This window comes from Rousettus aegyptiacus, unplaced genomic scaffold (assembly GCF_014176215.1).
Source record: "Rousettus aegyptiacus isolate mRouAeg1 unplaced genomic scaffold, mRouAeg1.p scaffold_m13_p_7, whole genome shotgun sequence".
NCBI classification, from domain to species: domain Eukaryota; kingdom Metazoa; phylum Chordata; class Mammalia; order Chiroptera; family Pteropodidae; genus Rousettus; species Rousettus aegyptiacus.
The window spans coordinates 88,865,249-88,871,051 of record NW_023416310.1 but is presented as its reverse complement, the minus strand read 5'-3'; the positions used below and the strand labels follow the sequence as shown (position 1 = coordinate 88,871,051).

At 43.9% G+C, this 5,803-nt stretch overlaps 1 non-coding gene across 1 annotated transcript; it reads right to left on the bottom strand.

The window, feature by feature from the left end:
* Positions 1-3,382: 3,382 nt before the first annotated feature.
* LOC118606300 lies at positions 3,383-3,501 on the bottom strand. Its single transcript, XR_004952323.1, has one exon. It is a non-coding gene; the product is annotated as a 5S ribosomal RNA (ribosomal RNA).
* Between the last annotated feature and the right edge of the window lie 2,302 nt (positions 3,502-5,803).

Below are 5,803 nucleotides of genomic sequence, written 5' to 3'. Positions count from 1 at the left end.
AGAATGTTGGGCTCACTTCTCTGTGGTTCCTTTCCCTCTAGGATATTGGCTCCTCCATTTCTGGCTGCCTGTAACTTTTTAATTTTTTGTTCTCACCCAGTGAAACTGCTGTAAGCTCTAGGTCTTGACTTTTTGTTCTGCAACAACAATCCAGAAATGCCCTGAGTGGAGAAAGCATCGATTCAGGACCCACTTCAATATGTTTTCCTTTCTTCTGGCCTTCAAATCATGGCTGCCTTGATTTCTCCCCATCACCTTTCAATACCTTATTTTATTTTTGATCCAGTCTTTATAGTTCTCAATAGGAGGGTTTGTCAGATACAAATTACTCCATTATAGTCAGGAGCCACCGAGGGGTTCCCACCAGTACTCGTAATATGCTCATGGCTCCCCTTAACTAACTCGCTTTTGGCCCATTCTCTGTCTCGCCTTATGTTTTCCTCAAGGATCACCTGTTACTTTTCTACTTTTCTTTAATCGATCATTTTTTCTTCTCTGGCTCTTCTACTTTTATACTCTACCCATAGTCCATTACACGGAAACCAGAGCAGTCTTTAAAATATTAAATCTTTGCATTGAATTCCCTTTACATCTAGAAGGTAACTGGTACTGGGATTTAGCTCCAAGCCAAACATCGTGCTTTAGACTTATAATGTGTAGTGCACACTTTAGATTATTTGTTACCATCAATTCAGTTTTCTATTAATTTTTCATGTAGCAACTTCCTCTTAAGGAAAGAATAGTTCCTTTGATGACAAAAATATGGCCTTTTGTGGGCTTCTTTTTTGGATTTTTACCAGAAGAGTTTTGAGAGTAAGACATATGCTGTTTTTGTCCAATCAGCATGCATTCATCATTCTTCTGGTACCAGTACCTGGATTTTCCACGAGAAGCACCCCTCACCTCCACCACTGTCAGACCAGGTGGTCTGGGCGAGCTTAGCCCAAGATCCAAAGGTGGGAGGGCTTGACAGAGGGCTCCTTTATCAATACACCCCAGCTCCTGAATAGGGAGTTGCTCAGCAATAAGCATCATAACTCAAATCCATCCAGTCATAATTTGTTAGACTTAGTGTTTTGAGGGTGGAAATAGGAGAACCCGCTCTCTCCTCCCCCCACCAAAATGAAACAAAAATGATGAAGCCAGTACTGAGGATATTAGAACAAGAGCAGGAGAGAGCCAGATTCCCAGTGATGCTGTTTGAGCACCTGCATCCAGCTAGCCTCAAACCATGATCTCCAGCCTTTTAGTTAAATGAACCAACTAATTTACTCTGTCCTTAAGCCAGTTTTAGTTGGACCTCTCTTCCCTTTACACCTGTAAGAGTCCTGATTCATATAGTGCCCCATAAATGCCTCTTGATGTTTGATTGACTTTTTGGACATGGAACTTGTACATAGTCAAGAGTGTATCTGTGTAGGTTGATTAGAGGCACAAAGGTGTCACGTGTGACTTTGCAGCAAATCTCAGCGTGCACTTCCCTCAGCTCTCTGCTTTGGACCCATGACTCTCCATGAGGGTGGGCTCTCCTTTCTCAGGTGGTGGTAATAATGAGCCAGATGGAGCGGTTGCTGAGGCTTGGATATCAATTAGTAAAGCTCCAACGGCAGGAAAACCTCTCAGACATGTCCTAAGTGTCTTAATCTCTCAGTAGGCCTTCTCCACTAAAGGCTTAGGTGGCTGGTAATATGTTTGAGCTGTTGATCCTTTCTTTGATCACGTCTTAGAGGATTATTCTGTAATGAGATGGTGCCGAGGAACCGAGGCTGTTATTTGGTTGCCTTGGCTCACATTTAGGCCATGTTGCTTCGCTCTGGCATTCAGTTTTCTTTCTTCTCCTGCTTGTGCTGGAATAGAAGACCCCGCAGTAGGCTCTCACCAAAGCACGTGTCTTCTGATTCCTCCAGCTCTCACCAGTGTCAGAATAATCTCCAAGTAGGAAATAGTGTTTAACAGTTCCTTGCACACCCAGGACATTTTTCTCTCGTTAGCATCTTATTTCAATACCCCTGCACCTGGTCCATATGGAAACTTGGGGATTGGCAGGACAGGTGTTACTAGTTTACAGATGAGGACAATCAGGTGCAGGGAGAGGACGGGCACAGTGTCCCAGATCCATTCCAAGTTCAGTACTCTCATTGTTACAGTGCCCATGACTCTCCAACTGCCCAGTTCTTTGTGACAGCAGATGGTCAGTAATATTTCTTCTTCAGAACACATCTCTACGTTTTCATCACATGTGACGCAGCTGGAAAAGATATCTCCTCTGAACCTGTACAGCACTCTTTCATGTATTCTTATAGTTTTGTGATTTTATTCCTTGTAATAGAATCATTTGTGTGTACTTTTATCTTCTTTAGAATTTAAGCATCATAGTCCCCTTAGAACATAGATAGCAACATGTTTGATCTGTGGTAGGTATTCAGGCAGTGTTTGTTGAGAGTGTGGACAGTAAATAAATGCCTCAAGTTTTGTTTTTTGTTTTTTGTTTTTTGTTTTTTTTTTTTTGCATGTGGGAGTGGGGTGAGATGGGGGGAGGTAGGGGTAGCATCTGAAGGAGTCATAACTGTTGTTTCCAAAGTTCCAAAGAGGACTGTTAGGTGGAGTAAAGGTTAAAATTTGTGCCATCCCACAGGGCAGAAACAAACAATGGCTAGACATTTTAGGGAGACATATTTTAGCTCAGTATAGGATTTTCTATAGCCGAAGCTCTTAAAAGATAGGTAAGGTCTGTGTTATTGAAGGTATGAAGGCAGGTACTGCTGGTGATCACTTGACAAGGGTACCACAGAGGAGATTCACGAGTCTTAGTAGGGATTAGGCTTCTAGGCTCCTTTCCCACACATAGTAGTATTCAAGAGGTCTTTGTACAGGTGGCTTTGGAATGTTTTTGGGAGTAAATCTTATACTCAAAAGGTAAATCCTCACACATTTGATAGACAGTGGTCACCATGTTTTAAGAATGTGGGCTCCAGGGTTCAAATTCTGGCTCCCCTACTTACTAATGCGTGCTCCTGGCAAAGTTACTTGACATCTCTGAACCTTAGTTTCCTTTCTTTTAAAATGGTGATGATGACAATCCCTGCATCACTAGTGTGCAGTCAGGCACAAAGAGCACTTAGCATGTAGCCTGGTACAGAGAAAGTGCCCAGTTTTTCTTTCTTTCTTTCTTTCTTTCTTTCTTTCTTTCTTTCTTTCTTTCTTTCTTTCTTTCTTTCTTTCTTTCTTTCTTTCTTTCCTTCCTTCCTTCCTTCCTTCCTTCCTTCCTTCCTTCCTTCCTCCCCTCCCCTCCCCTCCCCTCCCTTCCCTTCCCTTCCCTTCCCTTCCCTTTCCTTTCCTTTTCTTTTCTTTCCTTTTCTTTCCTTTTCTTTCCTTTTTTTTATGCCTACAGCACCTGGTCTTCCTAGGTGGTCTCCCATCCAAATACTAACCAGGCCCGACCCTGCTTAGCTTCCGAGATCAGATGGGATCGGGCTTGTTCAGGGTGGCATGGCCATAGGAAAGGCCCAATTTTTATCATTGTTGTTATTACCACTACTTCCCCTCTTCCATTGTGACCTCTAGTTTGCGTCTGTGACCTGCACTTCCCGGGGGCTGTCTCAGTCCTTCACTCCTGGTAGGATCTCAGGCCTCAGGCAGAAGAGGTCGGGGCAGGTCCCCAGAGACATCAGAGCTTGTGCCTCTGAGCAGTCAGTTGACAGCTGACTGTGCGACTGGAGATCTGAGCCTTTGAGGATACCATTCTCTTTCCAAAGCAAACAATGCAAGATAGAAACACAGCATCGTTTCTCTGGTCTCTTCTGGGACCCTGGCTGCTGGCACTCATTAAAGGCAGTTTTCTCTTGAATTTCAGAAGCAAGAGCTCCTTTTTGTTTTAAAAACTTAGAGTCCCAAAAGGCTGACGGCAATTTCTTCAGTTTCCCCCCAAATCCCTGACCTGAATTTCCAGTGCCTAGGTTATTAATGCATCAACAAAACACATGCCCCACAAATAGAAAATTGGTTTCTGTTCTTTGGTCACTTAGAGAGTGGTGAGAAGCGATCTCTATGTAAGGTTCAGCCGCTCAACAGACAGAGTCTGACTCAGGAATAACAGGCGTTCTTTACTGATAGGCAAGCGGTCCCTGGCGAGGTTCACTGGTCCCGAGGAAAGAGACCAGAAAAGTCACACCTGGGTGGGGTGGGGGCAGGGTTTTAAGGGTTGCGTTCAGAAAGGGGAAGATTCAAAAAAGGCAAAAAGCATAGCGTGGAGCTCTTTCCTTGGTGCAGCGGTTTGGCACCATGAGTGCAGTCCTGGCACCCGCGGATTGGTCCATGGGCCTCAGGTGGCTCGCAGGCGGGAGCTAGGGGTGGGGACCTGCCCCTGGGCAAGCCTTGGGGCCTTTTCTGGGAGCGCTGGCCTTACACTCTAGTCTCCAGTAATTCTCTGTTCCGCAAAGTTTGAGATTTAATAAGGGTGGAACAAAATTGACTCAAAAACTCTCTTTTTATAAATTCTTCTTTTATATAAGCTCCTTGATAAGAAAATATTATATATATTAGGTAATTAATATTTTTTATCTACTTAATATCACCTCCATTTTAAAGAAGAGGAATTAGGAAGTATTATCACTTCTGCTTTAAAGGTAAACACAGTGGCACCATCACCCCACTCAGCTAGTAAGGGACAAAGGTCAGATTTCTACAACAGAACACAGTTGTAGAAATCTCAGACCCAATAACATGTATGTACAATGAGCTAATACATCTTTACATTGAGCGCTAAGGCCAACCCTGAGAGGTCTGTTCATATATATCCTTGATTTACAGGTAGGACAAATAGACTCCAGGAGGTCAAGAAGGTTGCCCAAGGAAGCGGAGCTAGGCTACAAGCCCTCCTTCTTGAACAACTGGGTGATATACTTTATCACAACACAGTTGTAGCCCTAGAAGAAATTTAAGAAACCATTTTTAAAATATATCTCCTTTAATTTTTTCCCAAGCACTTTAAGGAATCTTCTTGGAGTTTCTCAGAGGTCCATCCAGCTCAGCAGGGCAGGCTTTCGCCATCCTGTTTTAGGAACGACAGACCGGAAGCGAGGACGTTTGCTGACCAGCAAACAAGTTGACCAGTGAGCAAGAGGGGTTCAAACCAGCTGTTCTCACTTATGTGAGGTTCAGCTTTGGTCCTCCTCTATTTCATTTTTCTGTCCTGCCCACCTTCCCAGCTCCTTGAGTTGTTAAGTTTCTTTCGGCTGCCCAGGGTCTCCAATCTGCTGCTTCCTTGGGTCTCCCCATCTCAGCCATTCATTCGGTCAGCACCTTGTATGCCAGGGCATCGCCAAGGGAAACGTTTACCCGAAAACCAGTTATTCTGCTTTACTCCTCCTTCCCCGTCCTTAGCTCTCTCCCCAACCCCAGGAACTGGTACCCATCCTACCCCTCAGGGACCTCAGTGCTCATAAACAATCGTGTTTTATAGATGATTGCGGTAACCTAAAGTGTTATCCCTGTGTAACAGAGGTCAGCGTGAGGGTGGGAATAGGTCAATGACAAGTTCTTAGAGACGGGAAGAGAGCTTGATATTGAGATTAAGAGAGCAGTCTTTGGAGGCAGATAAGTGTGTTCAAGTGTCAGGCCCTTGTTAGCCATGTGACTTTTGGCAAGTTGAGTTGCTTTTCAGCCTTATTTCCTAATCTGCCAAATGTGCCTAATTTATAGGGTTATCGTGATGATTATAGGAGGTAATATAAACTGTCTAGCACAAGGCATGCGCTCTTTTATTATTATAGTAAGTGCCGAATAAATGGTAGCACCATTAATT